Source organism: Melospiza melodia, chromosome 5, assembly GCF_035770615.1.
Source record: "Melospiza melodia melodia isolate bMelMel2 chromosome 5, bMelMel2.pri, whole genome shotgun sequence".
NCBI classification, from domain to species: domain Eukaryota; kingdom Metazoa; phylum Chordata; class Aves; order Passeriformes; family Passerellidae; genus Melospiza; species Melospiza melodia.
The window spans coordinates 60098891-60114874 of NC_086198.1; positions in this window are offsets into that span (position 1 = coordinate 60098891).

The window sequence follows — 15984 nt, forward strand, 5'->3', positions numbered from 1 at the left end:
TGATAGTACCAAGTGCGTCCTGCAATCTGCCATCCAGAAGCGGGGCAGCTTACTTTTGTTTGCCAGGGAAACGGGCCGAGCTTTGTGTCTGGGGGCCTATGGCTGGGAGTGACCGGCTGGCTCCTGAAAAGCTACGATAGGCAGGATGGGGAGCAGACCCATGGTGGCACCAGTGCCAAGTTGGGCTGGTTTGATAGTACCAAGTGGCTCCTGCAATCCGCCATCAAAATGTTGGCAGGCGAGTTTTGTTTTCCAGGGAAAAGCGCCGTTGTTTGTGTTTGGGTGCCTGTGGCAGGGAGTGGCCGGCGGGCTCCTCAGAATCCACGATACGCAGGATGGTTCCCAGACCCAAGGTGGCACCAGTTCCAAGTTGGGCTGGTTTGAAACTACCAAGTGCGTCCTGCAAACTGCCATCCAGAAGCGGGGTAGCTTACTTTTTTTTGCCAGGGAAACGGGCCGAGGTTTTTTTCTCGGGGCCTATGGCTGGGGGTGACCTGCTGGCTCCTGAAAAGCTACGATAGGCAGGATGGTGACCAGACCCATGGTGGCACCAGTGCCAAGTTGGGCTGATTTGATAGTAGCAAGTGGCTCCTGCAATCTGCCATCAAAAAGTTGGCAGGCGAGTTTTGTTTTCCAGGGAAAAGCGCCGTTGTTTGTGTTTGGGGGCCTGTGGCTGGGAGTGGCCGGCTGGCTAATTAGAATCCACGATACGCAGGATGGTTCCCAGACCAGAGGTGGCACCAGTGCCAAGTCGGGCTGGTTTGATAATACCAAGTGCGTCCTGCAATCTGCCATCCAGAAGCGGGACAGCTTACTTTTGTTTGCCAGGGAAACGGGCCGAGGTTTGTGTCTGGGGGCCTATGGCTGGGAGTGACCGGCTGGCTCCTGAAAAGCTACGATAGGCAGGATGGTGACCAGACCCATGGTGGCACCAGTGCCAAGTTGGGCTGGTTTGATAGTACCAAGTGGCTCCTGCAATCTGCCATCAGAAATTTGGCAGGCGAGTTTGTTATCTAGGGAAAAGCGCCGTTGTTTGTGTTTGGGGGCCTGTGGCTGGGAGTGGCCGGTTGGCTCCTTAGAATCCACGATACGCAGGATGGTTCCCAGACCAGAGGTGGCACCAGTGCCAAGTCGGGCTGGTCTGATAGTACCAAGTGCGTCCTGCAATCTGCCATCCAGAAGCGGGGCAGCTTAATTTTGTTTGCCAGGGAAACGGGCCGAGGTTTGTGTTTGGGGGCCTGTGGCTGGGAGTTGCCGACTGGCTCCTTAGAACCCATGATACGCAGGATGGTTCCCAGACCAGAGGTGGCACCAGTGCCAAGTTGGGCTAGTTTGATAGTACCAAGTGGCTTCTGCAATCTGCCATCCAGAAGCGGGGCACCTTACTTTTGTTTGCCAGGGAAACGGGCCGTTGTTTGTGTTTGGGGGCCTGTGGTTGGGAGTTGCCAACTGGCTCCTTAGAATCCACGATACGCGGGATGGTTCCCAGACCAGAGGTGGCACCAGTGCCAAGTTGGGCTGCTTTGATAGTACCAAGTGGCTCCTGCAATCTGCCATCCAGAAGCGGGGCAGCTTACTTTTGTTTGCCAGGGAAACGGGCCGAGGTTTGTGTCTCAGGGCCTATGGCTGGGAGTGACCGGCTGGCTCCTGAAAAGTTACGATAGGCAGGATGGTGACCAGACCCATGGTGGCACCAGTGCCAAGTCGGGTGGTTTGATAGTACCAAGTGGCTCCTGCAATCTGCCATGAAAAAGTTGGCAGGCGAGTTTTGTTTTCCAGGGAAAAGCGCCGTTGTTTGTGTTTGGGGGCCTGTGGCTGGGAGTGGCCGGCTGGCTCCTTAGAATCCACGATACGCAGCATGGTATCCAGACCCAAGGTGGCACCAGTGCCAAGTTGGGCTGGTTTGATAATACCAAGTGGTTCCTGCAAACTCCATCAAAATTTGGCAGGCGTGTTTTGTTTTCCAGGGAACAGCGCCGTTGATTTTGTTTGGGGGCCTGTGGCTGGGAGTGGCCGGCTGGCTCCTTAGAATCCACGATACGCAGGATGGTTCCCAGACCCAAGGTGGCACCAGTGCCAAGTCGGGCTGGTTTGATTACACCAAGTGGCTCCTGCAATCTGCCATCCAGAAGTGAGGCAGCTAAGTTTTGTTTGCGAGAAAAAAGGGCCGTGGTTTTTGTTGGGGGCCTGTGGCTGGGAGTAGCCGGCTGGCTCCTTAAAATCCACGATAGGCAGGATGGTTCCCAGACCCAAGGTGGCACCAGTGCCAAGTCGGGCTGGTCTGATAGTACCAAGTGGCTCCTGCAATCTGCCATCCAGAAGCGGGGCAGCTGAGTTTTGTTTGCCAGAGAAAAAGGGCCGTGGTTTTTGTTGGGGGCCTGTGGCTGGGAGTAGCCGGCTGGCTCCTTAAAATCCACGATAGGCAGGATGGTTCCCAGACCCAAGGTGGCACCAGTGCCAAGTTGGGCTGGTTTGATGGTACCAACTGGCTCCTGCAATCTGCCATCTAAAAGTTGTCAGGCGAGTTTTGTTTTCCAGGGAAAAGCGCCGTTGATTTTGTTTGGAGGGCGGTGGCTGGCAGTGGCTGCCTGTCGTCTTAGAATCCGGGTTACGCAGCATGGTTCCCAGAGCCAAGGTGGCACCAGTGTCAAGTTGGGCTGGTTTGATAGTACCAAGTGGCTCCTGCAATCTGCCATCCAGAAGCGGGGCAGCTGACTTTTGTTTGCCAGGGAAACGGGCCGAGGTATTTGTCTGGGGACCTATGGCTGGGAGTGACCGGCTGGCTCCTGAAAAGCTACGATAGGCAGGATGGTGACCAGACCCATGGTGGCACCAGTGCCAAGTTGGGCTGGTTTGATAGTACCAAGTGGCTCCTGCAATCTGCCATCAAAAAGTTGGCAGGCCAGTTTTGTTTTCCAGGGAAAAGCGCCGTTGTTTGTGTTTGGGGGACTGTGGCTGGGAGTGGCCGGCTGGCTCCTTAGAACACACGATACGCAGGATGGTTCCCAGACCCAAGGTGGCACCAGTGCCAAGTCGGGCTGGTTTGATAACACCAAGTGGCTCCTGCAATCTGCCATCCAGAAGCAGGGCAGCTTACTTTTGTTTTCCAGGGAAACGGACCGAGGTTTTTTTCTGGGGGCTATGGCTGGGAGTGACCGGCTGGCTCCTGAAAAGCTACGATAGGCAGGATGGTGACCAGACCCATGGTGGCACCAGTGCATAGTTGGGCTGGTTTGATAGTACCAAGTGGCTCCTGCACTCTGCCATCAAAATGTTGGCAGGCGAGTTTTGTTTTCCAGGGAAAAGCGCCGTTGTTTGTGTTTGGGGGCCTGTGGCTGGGAGTGGCCGGCTGGCTCCTTAGAATCCACGATACGCAGCATGGTTCCCAGACCAGAGGTGGCACCAGTGCCAAGTCGGGCTGGTTTGATGGTGCAAAGTGGCTCCTGCAATCTGCCATCCAGAAGTGCGGTAGCTTACTTTTGTGTGCCAGGGAAACAGGCCGAGGTTTGTGTCTGGCGGCCTATGGCTGGGAGTGACCGGCTGGCTCCTGAAAAGCTACGATAGGCAGGATGGTGACCAGACCCATGGTGGCACCAGTGCCAAGTTGGGCTGGTTTGATAGTACCAAGTGGCTCCTGCAATCTGCCATCAAAAAGTTGGCAGGCGAGTTTTGTTTTCCAGGGAAAAGCGCCGTTGTGTGTGTTTTGGGACCTGTGGCTGGGAGTGGCCAGCTGGCTCCTCAGAATCCACGATACGCAGGATGGTTCCCAGACCCAAGGTGGCACCAGTGCCAAGTCGGGCTGGTTTGTTAGTACCAAGTGGTTCCTGCAATCTGCCATCCAGAAGCGGGGCAGCTGAATTTTGTTTGCCAGAGAAAAAGGCTGTTGTTTGTGTTTCGGGGCCTGTGGCTGGCAGTGGACGGCTGGCTCCTGAAAATCCATGATACGCAGCATGGTTCCCAGACCCAAGGTGGCACCAGTGCCAAGTAGGGCTGGTTTCATAGTACCCAGTGTCTCCTGCAATCTGCCATCCAGAAGAGGGGCAGTTGAGTTTTGTTTTCCAGAGAAAAGGGCCGTGGTTTGTGTTTGGGGCCTATGGCTGAGAGTGACCGGCTGACCCCTGAAAATCCACTATACGCCGGATGGTTCCCAGATCCAAGGTGGCACCAGTGCCATGTTGTGCTGGTGTGATAGTCCCAAGTGGCTCCTGCAATCTGCCATCCAGAAGTGGGGCAGCTGAATTTTGTTTGCCAGAGAAAAAGGCTGTGGTTTTTGTTTGGGGGCCTATGGCTGGGAGTGGCCGGCTGGCTCCTGAAAATCCATGATACGCAGCATGGTTCCCAGACCCAAGGTGGCACCAGTGCCAAGTGGGGCTGGTTTCACAGTGTCAAGTGCCTCCTGCAATCTCCCATCCAGAAGCGGGGCAGCTGAGTTTTGTTTGCCTGTGAAACGGGCCGTTGTTTTTGATTGGGGTCTGTGGCCGAGAGTGTTCAGCTGGCTCCTGACAATCCACAATACGCAGGATGGTTCCCAGACCCAAGGTGGCACCAGTGCCAAGTCGTGCTGGTTTGATAGTACCAAGTGGCTCCTGCAATCTGCCATCCAGAAGCGGTGCAGCTGAGTTTTGTTTGCCAGAGGAAAGGGCCGTGGGTTGTGTTCGGGGGCATATGGCTGGGAGTGGCCGGCTGTCTCATTAAAAAGATCGATACGCACGATGGTTCCCAGACCCAAGGTGGCACCAGTGCCAAGTCGGGCTGTTTTTATAGTACCAAGTGCGTCCTGCAATTTGCCATCCAGAAGAGGGGCAGTTGAGTTTTGTTTGCCAGAGAAAAGCGCCGTTGTTTGTGTTTGGGGGCTTGTGGCTGGGAGTGGCCGACTGGCGCCTTAGAATCTGCGATACGCAGCATGGTTCCCAGACCCAAGGTGGCACCAGTTCCAAGTTGGGCTGGTTTGATAGTACCAAGTGGCTCCTGCAATCTGCCATCCAGAAGCGGGGTAGCTTAGTTTTGTTTGCCAGGGAAACGGGCCGAGGTTTGTGACTGGGGGCCTATGGCTGGGAGTGACCGGCTGGCTCCTGGAAAGCTACGATAGGCAGGATGGTGACCAGACCCATGGTGGCACCAGTGTCAAGTTGGGCTGGTTTGATAGTACCAAGTGGCTCCTGCAATCTGCCATCAAAAAGTTGGCAGGCGAGTTTTGTTTTCCAGGGAAAAGCGCCGTTGTTTGTGTCTGGGGGCCTGTGGCTGGAGTGACCGGCTGGCTCCTTAGAATCCACGATACGCAGGATGGTTCCCAGACCAGAGGTGGCACCAGCGCCAAGTCGGGCTGGTTTTATAGTACCAAGTGGTTCCTGCAATCTGCCATCCAGAAGCAGGGCAGCTTACTTTTGTGTGCCAGGGAAACGGGCCGAGCTTTGTGTCTGGGCGCCTATGGCTGGGAGTGACCGGCGAGGTCCTGAAAAGCTACGATAGGCAGGATGGTGACCACATCCATTATGGCACCAGTGACAAGTTGGGCTGCTTTGATAGTACCAAGTGGCTCCTGCAATCCGCCATCAAAATGTTGGCAGGCGAGTTTTGTTTTCCAGGGAAAAGCGCCGTTGTTTGTGTTTGGGGGCCTGTGGCTGGGAGTGGCCGGCTGGCTCCTTAGAATCCACGATACGCGGCATGGTTCCCAGACCAGAGGTGGCACCAGTGACAAGTCGGGCTGGTTTGATAGTACCAAGTGCGTCCTGCAATCTGCCATCCAGAAGCGGGGCAGCTTACTTTTGTTTGCCAGGGAAACGGGCCGAGGTTTGTGTCTGGGGGCCTATGGCTGGGAGTGACCGGCTGGCTCCTGAAAAGCTACGATAGGCAGGATGGGGAGCAGACCCATGGTGGCACCAGTGCCAAGTTGGGCTGGTTTGATAGTACCAAGTGGCTCCTGCAATCTGCCCTCAAAAAGTTGGCAGGCGAGTTTTGTTTTCCAGGGAAAAGCGCCGTTGTTTGTGTTTGGGGGCCTGTGGGTGGGAGTGGCCGGCTGGCTCCTTAGAATCCACGATACGCAGGATGGTTCCCAGACCTGACGTGGCACCAGTGCCAAGTCGGGCTGGTTTTATAGTACCAAGTGGTTCCTGCAATCTGCCATCCAGAAGCGGGGCAGCTTACTTTTGTTTGCCAGGGAAACGGGCCGAGGTTTTTGTCTGGGCGCCTATGGCTGGGAGTGACCTGCTAGGTCCTGAAAAGCTACGATAGGCAGGATGGTGACCATATCCATGGTGGCACCAGTGCCAAGTTGGGCTGGTTTGATAGTACCAAGTGGCTCCTGCAATCCGCCATCAAAAAGTTGGCAGGCGAGTTTTGTTTTCCAGGGAAAAGCGCCGTTGTTTGTGTTTGGGTGCCTGTGGCAGGGAGTGGCCAGCGGGCTCCTCAGAATCCACGATACGCAGGATGGTTCCCAGACCCAAGGTGGCACCAGTGCCAAGTTGGGCTGGTTTGATACTACCAAGTGCGTCCTGCAAACTGCCATCCAGAAGCGGGGTAGCTTACTTTTTTTTGCCAGGGAAACGGGCCGAGGTTTTTTTCTCGGGGCCTATGGCTGGGGGTGACCTGCTGGCTCCTGAAAAGCTACGATAGGCAGGATGGTGACCAGACCCATGGTGGCACCAGTGCCAAGTTGGGCTGATTTGATAGTACCAAGTGGCTCCTGCAATCTGCCATCAAAAAGTTGGCAGGCGAGTTTTGTTTTCCAGGGAAAAGCGCCGTTGTTTGTGTTTGGGGGCCTGTGGCTGGGAGTGGCCGGCTGGCTAATTAGAATCCACGATACGCAGGATGGTTCCCAGACCAGAGGTGGCACCAGTGCCAAGTCGGGCTGGTTTGATAATACCAAGTGCGTCCTGCAATCTGCCATCCAGAAGCGGGACAGCTTACTTTTGTTTGCCAGGGAAACGGGCCGAGGTTTGTGTCTGGGGGCCTATGGCTGGGAGTGACCGGCTGGCTCCTGAAAAGCTACGATAGGCAGGATGTTTACCAGACCCATGGTGGCACCAGTGCCAAGTTGGGCTGGTTTGATAGTACCAAGTGGCTCCTGCAATCTGCCATCAGAAATTTGGCAGGCGAGTTTGTTATCTAGGGAAAAGCGCCGTTGTTTGTGTTTGGGGGCCTGTGGCTGGGAGTGGCCGGTTGGCTCCTTAGAATCCACGATACGCAGGATGGTTCCCAGACCAGAGGTGGCACCAGTGCCAAGTCGGGCTGGTCTGATAGTACCAAGTGCGTCCTGCAATCTGCCATCCAGAAGCGGGGCAGCTTAATTTTGTTTGCCAGGGAAACGGGCCGAGGTTTGTGTTTGGGGGCCTGTGGCTGGGAGTTGCCGACTGGCTCCTTAGAACCCATGATACGCAGGATGGTTCCCAGACCAGAGGTGGCACCAGTGCCAAGTTGGGCTAGTTTGATAGTACCAAGTGGCTTCTGCAATCTGCCATCCAGAAGCGGGGCAGCTTACTTTTGTTTGCCAGGGAAACGGGCCGCTGTTTGTGTTTGGGGGCCTGTGGCTGGGAGTTGCCGACTGGCTCCTTAGAATCCACGATACGCGGGATGGTTCCCAGACCAGAGGTGGCACCAGTGCCAAGTTGGGCTGGTTTGATAGTACCAAGTGGCTCCTGCAATCTGCCATCCAGAAGCGGGGCAGCTTACTTTTTTTTCCAGGGAAAAGCGCCGTTGTTTGTGTTTGGGGGCCTGTGGGTGGGAGTGGCCGGATGGCTCCTTAGAATCCACGATACGCAGGATGGTTCCCAGACCAGAGGTGGCACCAGTGCCAAGTTGGGCTGGTTTGATAGTACCAAGTGGCTCCTGCAATCTGCCATCCAGAAGCGGGGCAGCTTACTTTTGTTTGCCAGGGAAACGGGCCGAGGTTTGTGTCTCAGGGCCTATGGCTGGGAGTGACCTGCTGGCTCCTGAAAAGTTACGATAGGCAGGATGGTGACCAGACCCATGGTGGCACCAGTGCCAAGTCGGGCTGGTTTGATAGTACCAAGTGGCTCCTGCAATCTGCCATGAAAAAGTTGGCAGGCGAGTTTTGTTTTCCAGGGAAAAGCGCCGTTGTTTGTGTTTGGGTGCCTGTGGCAGGGAGTGGCCGGCTGGCTGCTTAGAATCCACGATACGCAGGATGGTTCCCAGACCCAAGGTGGCACCAGTGCCAAGTTGGGCTGGTTTGATAGTACCAAGTGGTTCCTGCAATCTGCCATCCAGAAGCGGGGTAGCTTACTTTTTTTTGCCAGGGAAACGGGCCGAGTATTGTGTCTGGGGGCCTATGGCTGCGAGTGACCGGCTGGCTCCTGAAAACTACGATAGGCAGAATGGTGACCAGACCCATGGTGGCACCAGTGCCAAGTTGGGCGGATTTGATAGTACCAAGTGGCTCCTGCAATCTGCCATCCAGAAGCGGGACAGCTTACTTTTGTTTCCCAGGGAAACGGGCCGAGGTATTTGTCTGGGGGCCTATGGCTGGGAGTGACTGGCTGGCTACTGAAAAGCTACGATAGGCAGGATGGTTACCAGACTCATGGTGGCACCAGTGCCAAGTCGGGCTGGTTTGATAATACTAAATAGCTCCTGCAATCTGCCATCCAGACGCGGCGCAGCGGATTTTTGTTTGCTGGAGAAAAGTTCCGTGGTTTTTTTTTGGGGGTATATGGCTGGACGTGGCCGGCTGGCTCCTTAAATAGCTCGATACGCAGGATTGTTCCCTGACCCAAGGTGGCATCAGTGCCAAGTCGGGCTGTTTTCGTAGTACCAAGTGCGTCCTGCAATTTGCCATCCAGAAGAGGGGCAGTTGAGTTTTGTTTGCCAGAGAAAAGGGCCGTGGTATATGTTTGGGGGCATATGGTTGAGAGTGGCCGGCTGGCCCCTGAAAATCCACGATAGGCAGGATGGTTCCCAGAACCAAGGTGGCACCAGTGCCATGTTGGCCTGGTTTGATAGTACCATGTGGCTCCTGCAATCTGCCATCCAGAAGCGGGGTAGCTTACTTTTGTTTGCCAGGGAAACGGGCCGAGATATTTGTCTGGGGGCCTATGGCTGGGAGTGAGCGGCTGGCTCCTGAAAAGCTACGATAGGCAGGATGGTGACCAGACCCATGGTGGCACCAGTGCCAAGTTGGGCTGGTTTGATAGTACCAAGTGGCTCCTGCAATCTGCCATCAAAAAGTTGGCAGGCGAGTTTTGTTTTCCAGGGAAAAGCGCCGTTGTTCTTGTTTAGAGGCCTGTGGCTGGGAGTGGCCGGCTGCCTCCTTTGAACCCAGGATACGCAGGATGGTTCCCAGAGCCAAAGTGGCACCAGTGCCAAGTTGGGCTGGTTTGATAATACCAAGTGGCTCCTGCAATCTGCCATCCAGAAGCGGGACAGCTTACTTTTGTTTCCCAGGGAAACGGGCTGAGGTATTTGTCTGGGGGCCTATGGCTGGGAGTGACCGGCTGGCTACTGAAAAGCTACGATAGGCAGGATGGTTACCAGACTCATGGTGGCACCAGTGCCAAGTCGGGCTGGTTTGATAATACTAAATAGCTCCTGAAATCTGCCATTCAGACGCGGGGCAGCGGATTTTTGTTTGCTGGAGAAAAGTTCCGTGGTTATTTTTGGGGGTATATGGCTGGACGTGGCCGGCTGGCTCCTTAAAAATATCGATACGCAGGATTGTTCCCTGACCCAAGGTGGCATCAGTGCCAAGTCGGGCTGTTTTCGTAGTACCAAGTGCGTCCTGCAATTTGCCATCCAGAAGAGGGGCAGTTGAGTTTTGTTTGCCAGAGCAAAGGGCCGTGGTATGTGTTTGGGGGCATATGGCTGAGAGTGGCCGGCTGGCCCCTGAAAATCCACGATAGGCAGGATGGTTCCCAGAGCCAAGGTGGCACCAGTGCCATGTTGGCCTGGTTTGATAGTACCATGTGGCTCCTGCAATCTGCCATCAAAAAGTTGTCAGGCGAGTTTTGTTTTCCAGGGAAAAGCGCCGTTGTTTTTGTTTAGAGGCCTGTGGCTGGGAGTGGCCGCCTGTCCTCGTAGAATCTACGTTACGCAGCATGGTTCCCAGAGCCAAGGTGGCACGAGGGCCAAGTCGGGCAGGTTTGATAGTACCAAATGCATCCTGCAATCTGCCATCCAAAAGCGGGGCAGTTTACTTTTGTTTGCCAGGGAAACGGGCCGAGGTTTGTGTCTGGGGGCCTATGGCAGGGAGTGACCGTCTGGCTCCTGAAAAGCTACGATAGGCAGGAGGTTTACCAGACCCATGGTGGCACCAGTGCCAAGTTGGGCTGATTTGATAGTACCAAGTGGCTCCTGCAATCTGCCATCCAGAATCGGAGCAGCTTACTTTTGTTTTCCAGGGAAACGGGCCGAGGTTTGTGTCTGGGGGTCTATGGCTGGGAGTGACCGGCTGGCTCCTGAAAAGCTACGATAGGCAGGATGGTGACCAGACCCATGGTGGCACCAGTGCCAAGTTGGGCTGGTTTGATAGTACCAAGTGGCTCCTGCAATCTGCCATCAAAAAGTTGTCCGGCGAGTTTTGTTTTCCAGGGAAAAGCGCCGTTGTTTTTGTTTAGAGGCCTGTGGCTGGGAGTGGCCGGCTGCCTCCTTTGAACCCAGGATACGTAGGATGGTTCCCAGAGCCAAGGTGGCACCAGTGCAAAATTGGGCTGGTTTGATAGTACCAAGTGGTTCCTGCAATCTGCCATCCAGAAGCAGGGCAGCTTACTTTTGTTTGCCAGGGAAACGGGCCGAGCTTTGTGTCTGCGGGCCTATGGCTGGGAGTGACCGGCTAGGTCCTGAAAAGCTAAGATAGGCAGGATGGTGACCAGACCCATGGTGGCACCAGTGCCAAGTTGAGCTGGTTTGATAATACCAAGTGGCTCCTGCAATCTGCCATCAAAAAGTTGGCAGGCGAGTTTTGTTTTCCAGGGAAAAGCGCCGTTGTTTGTGTTTGGGGGCCTTTGGGTGGGAGTGGCCGGCTGGCTCCTTAGAATCCCCGATACGCAGCATGGTTCCCAGACCAGAGGTGGCACCAGTGCCAATTCGGGCTGGTTTTATAATACCAAGTGGTTCCTGCAATCTGCCATGCAGAAGCGGGGCAGCTTACTTTTGTTTGCCAGGGAAACGGGCCGAGGTTTTTGTCTGGGGGCCTATGGCTGGGAGTGACCGGCTGGCTCCTGAAAAGCTACGATAGGCAGGATGGTGACCAGACCCATGGTGGCACCAGTGCCAAGTTGGGCTGATTTGATAGTAGCAAGTGGCTCCTGCAATCTGCCATCAAAAAGTTGGCAGGCGAGTTTTGTTTTCCAGGGAAAAGCGCCGTTGTTTGTGTTTGGGGGCCTGTGGCTGGGAGTGGCCGGCTGGCTCCTTAGAATCCACGATACGCAGGATGGTTCCCAGACCTGAGGTGGCACCAGTGCCAAGTCGGGCTACTTTGATGGTGAAAAGTTGTTCCTGCAATCTGCCATCAAGAAGCGGGGCAGCTTACTTTGGTTTGCCAGGGAAACGGGCCGAGCTTTGTGTCTGGGCGCCTATGGCTGGGAGTGACCGGCGAGGTCCTGAAAAGCTACGATAGGCAGGATGGTTCCCAGACCTGAGGTGCAACCAGTGCCAAGTTGGGCTGATTTGATAGTACCAAGTGGCTCCTGCAATCTGCCATCAAATAGTTGGCCGGCGAATTATGTTTTCCAGGGAAAAGCGCCGTTGTTTCTGTTTGGGGGCCTGTGGCAGGGAGTGGCCGGCTGGCTCCTTATAATCCACGATACGCAGCATGGTTCCCAGACCCAAGGTGGCAACAGTGCCAAGTTGGGCTGGTTTGATAGTACCAAGTGGCTCCGGCAATCTGCCATCAAAAAGTTGGCAGACGAGTTTTGTTTTCCAGGGTAAAGCGCCGTTGTTTGCGTTTGGGGGCCTGTGGCTGGGAGTGGACGGATGGCTAATTAGAATCCACGATATGCAGGATGGTTCCCAGACCAGAGGTGGCACCAGTGCCAAATTGGGCTGATTTGATAGTACCAAGTGGCTCCTGGAATCTGCCATCCAGAAGCGGGACAGCTTACTTTTGTTTGTCAGGGAAACGGGCCGAGCTTTGTGTCTGGGGGCCTATGGCTGGGAGTGACCGGCTGGCTCCTGAAAAGCTACGATAGGCAGGATGGTGACCAGACCCATGGTGGCACCAGTGTCAAGTTGGGCTGGTTTGATAGTACCAAGTGGCTCCTGCAATCTGCCATCAAAAAGTTGGCAGGCGAGTTTTGTTTTCCAGGGAAAAGCGCCGTTGTTTTTGTTTGGGGGCGTGTGGCTGGGAGTGGCCGGCTGGCTCCTTAGAATCCACGATACGCAGCATGGTTCCCAGACCAGAGGTGGCACCAGTGCCAAGTTGGGCTGGTTTGATAGTACCAAGTGCGTCCTGCAATCTGCCATCCAGAAGCGGGGCAGCTTACTTTTGTTTGCCAGGGAAACGGGCCGAGGTTTTTGTCTGGGGGCCTATGGCTGGGAGTGACCGGCTGGCTCCTGAAAAGCTACGATAGGCAGGATGGTGACCAGACCCATGGTGGCACCAGTGCCAAGTTGGGCTGGTTTGATAGTACCAAGTGGCTCCTGCAATCTGCCATCAAAAAGTTGGCAGGCGAGTTTGTTATCCAGGGAAATGCGCCGTTGTTTGTGTTTGGGGGCCTGTGGCTGGGAGTGGCCGGCTGGCTCCTTAGAATCCACGATACGCAGCATGGTTCCCAGACCTGAGGTGGCACCAGTGCCAAGTCGGGCTGGTTTGATGGTGAAAAGTGGCTCCTGCAATCTGCCATCCAGTAGCGGGATAACTTACTTTTGTTTGCCAGGGAAACGGGCCGAGGTTTTTGTCTGGGGGCCTATGGCTGGGAGTGACCGGCTGGCTCCTGAAATGCTACGATAGGCAGGATGGTGACCAGACCCATGGTGGCACCAGTGTATGGTTGGGCTGGTTTGATAGTACCAAGTGGCTCTGGCAATCTGCCATCAAAATGTTGGCAGGCGAGTTTTGATTTCCAGGGAAAAGCGCCGTTGTTTCTGTTTGGGGGCCTGTGGCTGGGAGTGGACGGATGGCTAATTAGAATCCACGATACGCAGGATGGTTCCCAGACCCAAGGTGGCACCAGTGCCAAGTTGGGCTGGTTTGATAGTACCAAGTGCGTCCTGCAATCTACCATCCAGAAGCGGGGTAGCTTACTTTTGTTTGCCAGGGAAACGGGCCGAGGTTTGTGTCTGGGGGCCTATGGCTGGGATTGACCGGCTGGCTCCTGAAAAGCTACGATAGGCAGGATGGTGACCAGACCCATGGTGGCACCAGTGTCAAGTTGGGCTGGTTTGATAGTACCAAGTGGCTCCTGCAATCTGCCATCAAAATTTGGCAGGCGAGTTTTGTTTTCCAGGGAAAAGCGCCGTTGTTTTTGTTTGGGGGCCCTGTGGCTGGGAGTGGCCGGATGGCTAATTGGAATCCACGATACGCAGCATGGTTCCCAGACCTGAGGTGGCACCAATGCCGAGTCGGGCTAGTTTGATGGTGCAAAGTGGCTCCTGCAATATGCCATCCAGAAGCGGGGCAGCTTGCTTTTGTTTGCCAGGGAAACGGGCCGAGCTTTGTGTCTGGGGGCCTATGGCTGGGAGTGACCGGCTGGCTCCTGAAAAGCTACGATAGGCAGGATGGTGACCAGACCCATGGTGGCACCAGTGCCAAGTTGGGCTGATTTGATAGTACCAAGTGGCTCCTGCAATCTGCCATCAAAAAGTCGGCAGGCGAGTTTTGTTTTCCAGGGAAAAGCGCCGTTGATTGTGTCTGGGGGCCTGTGGCTGGAGTGGCCGGCTGGCTCCTTAGAATCCACGATACGCAGGATGGTTCCCAGACCAGAGGTGGCACCAGTGCCAAGTCGGGCTAGTTTGATGGTGTAAAGTGGCTCCTGCAATCTGCCATCCAGAAGCGGGGTAGGTTACTTTTTTTTGCCAGGGAAACTGGCCGAGGATTTCTCTGGGGCCCTATGGCAGAGAGGGACCGGCTGGCTCCTGAAAAGCTATGATAGGCAGGATGGTGACCAGACCCATGGTGGCACCAGTGCCGAGTTGGGCTGATTTGATAGTACCAAGTGGCTCCTGCAATCTGCCATCAAAATGTTGGCAGGCGGGTTTTGTATTCCAGGGAAAAGCGCCGTTGTTTGTGTTTGGGGGCCTGTGGCTGGGAGTGACCGGCTGGCTCCTTAGAATCCACGATACGCAGGATGGTTCCCAGACCCAAGGTGGCACCAGTGCCAAGTTGGGCTGGTTTGATAGTACCAAGTGGCTCCTGCAATCTGCCATCCAGAAGCGGGACAGCTTAATTTTGTTTGCCAGGGAAACGTGTCGAGCTTTGTGTCTGGGGGCCTATGGCTGGGAGTGACCGGCTAGGACCTGAAAAGCTAAGATAGGCAGGATGGTGACCAGACCCATGGTGGCAGCAGTGCCAAGTTGGGCTGGTTTGATAGTACCAAGTGGCTCCTGCAATCTGCCATCAAAATTTGGCAGGCGAGTTTTGTTTTCCAGGGAAAAGCGCCGTTGTTTGTGTTTGGGGGCCTGTGGCTTGGAGTGGCCGGCTGGCTCCTTAGAATCCACGATACGCAGCATGGTTCCCAGACCAGAGGTGGCACAAGTGCCAAGTCTGGCTAGTTTGATGGTGCAAAGTGGCTCCTGCAATCTGCCATCCAGAAGCGGGGCCGCTTACTTTTCTTTGCCAGGGAAACGTGCCGAGGTTTTTGTCTGGGGGCCTATGGCTTGGAGTGACCGGCTGGCTCCTGAAAAGCTACGATAGGCAGGATGGTGACCAGACCCATGGTGGCACCAGTGCCAAGTTGGGCTGGTTTGATAGTACCAAGTGGCTCCTGCAATCTGCCATCAAAAAGTTGGCAGGCGAGTTTTGTTTTCCAGGGAAAAGCGCCGTTGTTTGTGTTTGGGGGCCTGTGGCTGGGAGTGGCCGGCTGGCTGCTTAGAATCCACGATACGCAGGATGGTTCCCAGACCAGAGGTGGCACCAGTGCCAAGTCGGGCTGGTTTGATAATACCTAGTGGATCCTGCAATCTGCCATCCAGAAGCGGGACAGCTTACATTTGTTTGCCAGGGAAACGGGCCGAGCTTTGTGTCTGGGCGCCTATGGCTTGGAGTGACCGGCTAGGTCCTGAAAAGCTACGATAGGCAGGATGGTGACCAGACCCATGGTGGCACCAGTGCCAAGTTGGGCTGATTTGATAGTACCAAGTGGCTCCTGCAATCTGCCATCAAAAAGTTGGCAGGCGAGTTTTGTTTTCCAGGGAAAAGCGCCGTTGTTTGTGTTTGGGGGCCTGTGGCTGGGAGTGGCCGGGTGGCTCCTTAGAATCCACGATACGCGGCATGGTTCCCAGACCTGAGGTGGCACCAGTGCCAAGTTGGGCTGGTTTGATGGTGCAAAGTGGCTCCTGCAATCTGCCATCCAGAAGCGGGGCAGCTTACTTTTGTTTCCCAGGGAAACGGGCCGAGGTTTTTCTCTGGGGGCCTATGGCTGGGAGTGACCGGCTGGCGCCTGAACAGCTACGATAGGCAGGATGGTGACCAGACCCATGGTGGCACCAGTGCCAAGTTGGGCTGATTTGATAGTAGCAAGTGGCTCCTGCAATCTGCCATCAAAATGTTGGCAGGCGAGTTTTGTTTTCCAGGGAAAAGCGCCGTTGTTTGTGTTTGGGGCCCTGTGGCTGGGAGTGGCCGGCTGGCTCCTTAGAATCCCCGATACGCAGCATGGTTCCCAGACCAGAGGTGGCACCAGTGCCAAGTCGGGCTGGTTTGATAGTACCAAGTGGCTCCGGCAATCTGCCATCCAGAAGCGGGGCAGCTTACTTTTTTTTGCCAGGGAAACGGGCCGAGCTTTGTGTCTGGGCGCCTATGGCTGGGAGTGACCTGCTAGGTCCTGAAAAGCTACGATAGGCAGGATGGTGACCAGACCCATGGTGGCACCAGTGCCAAGT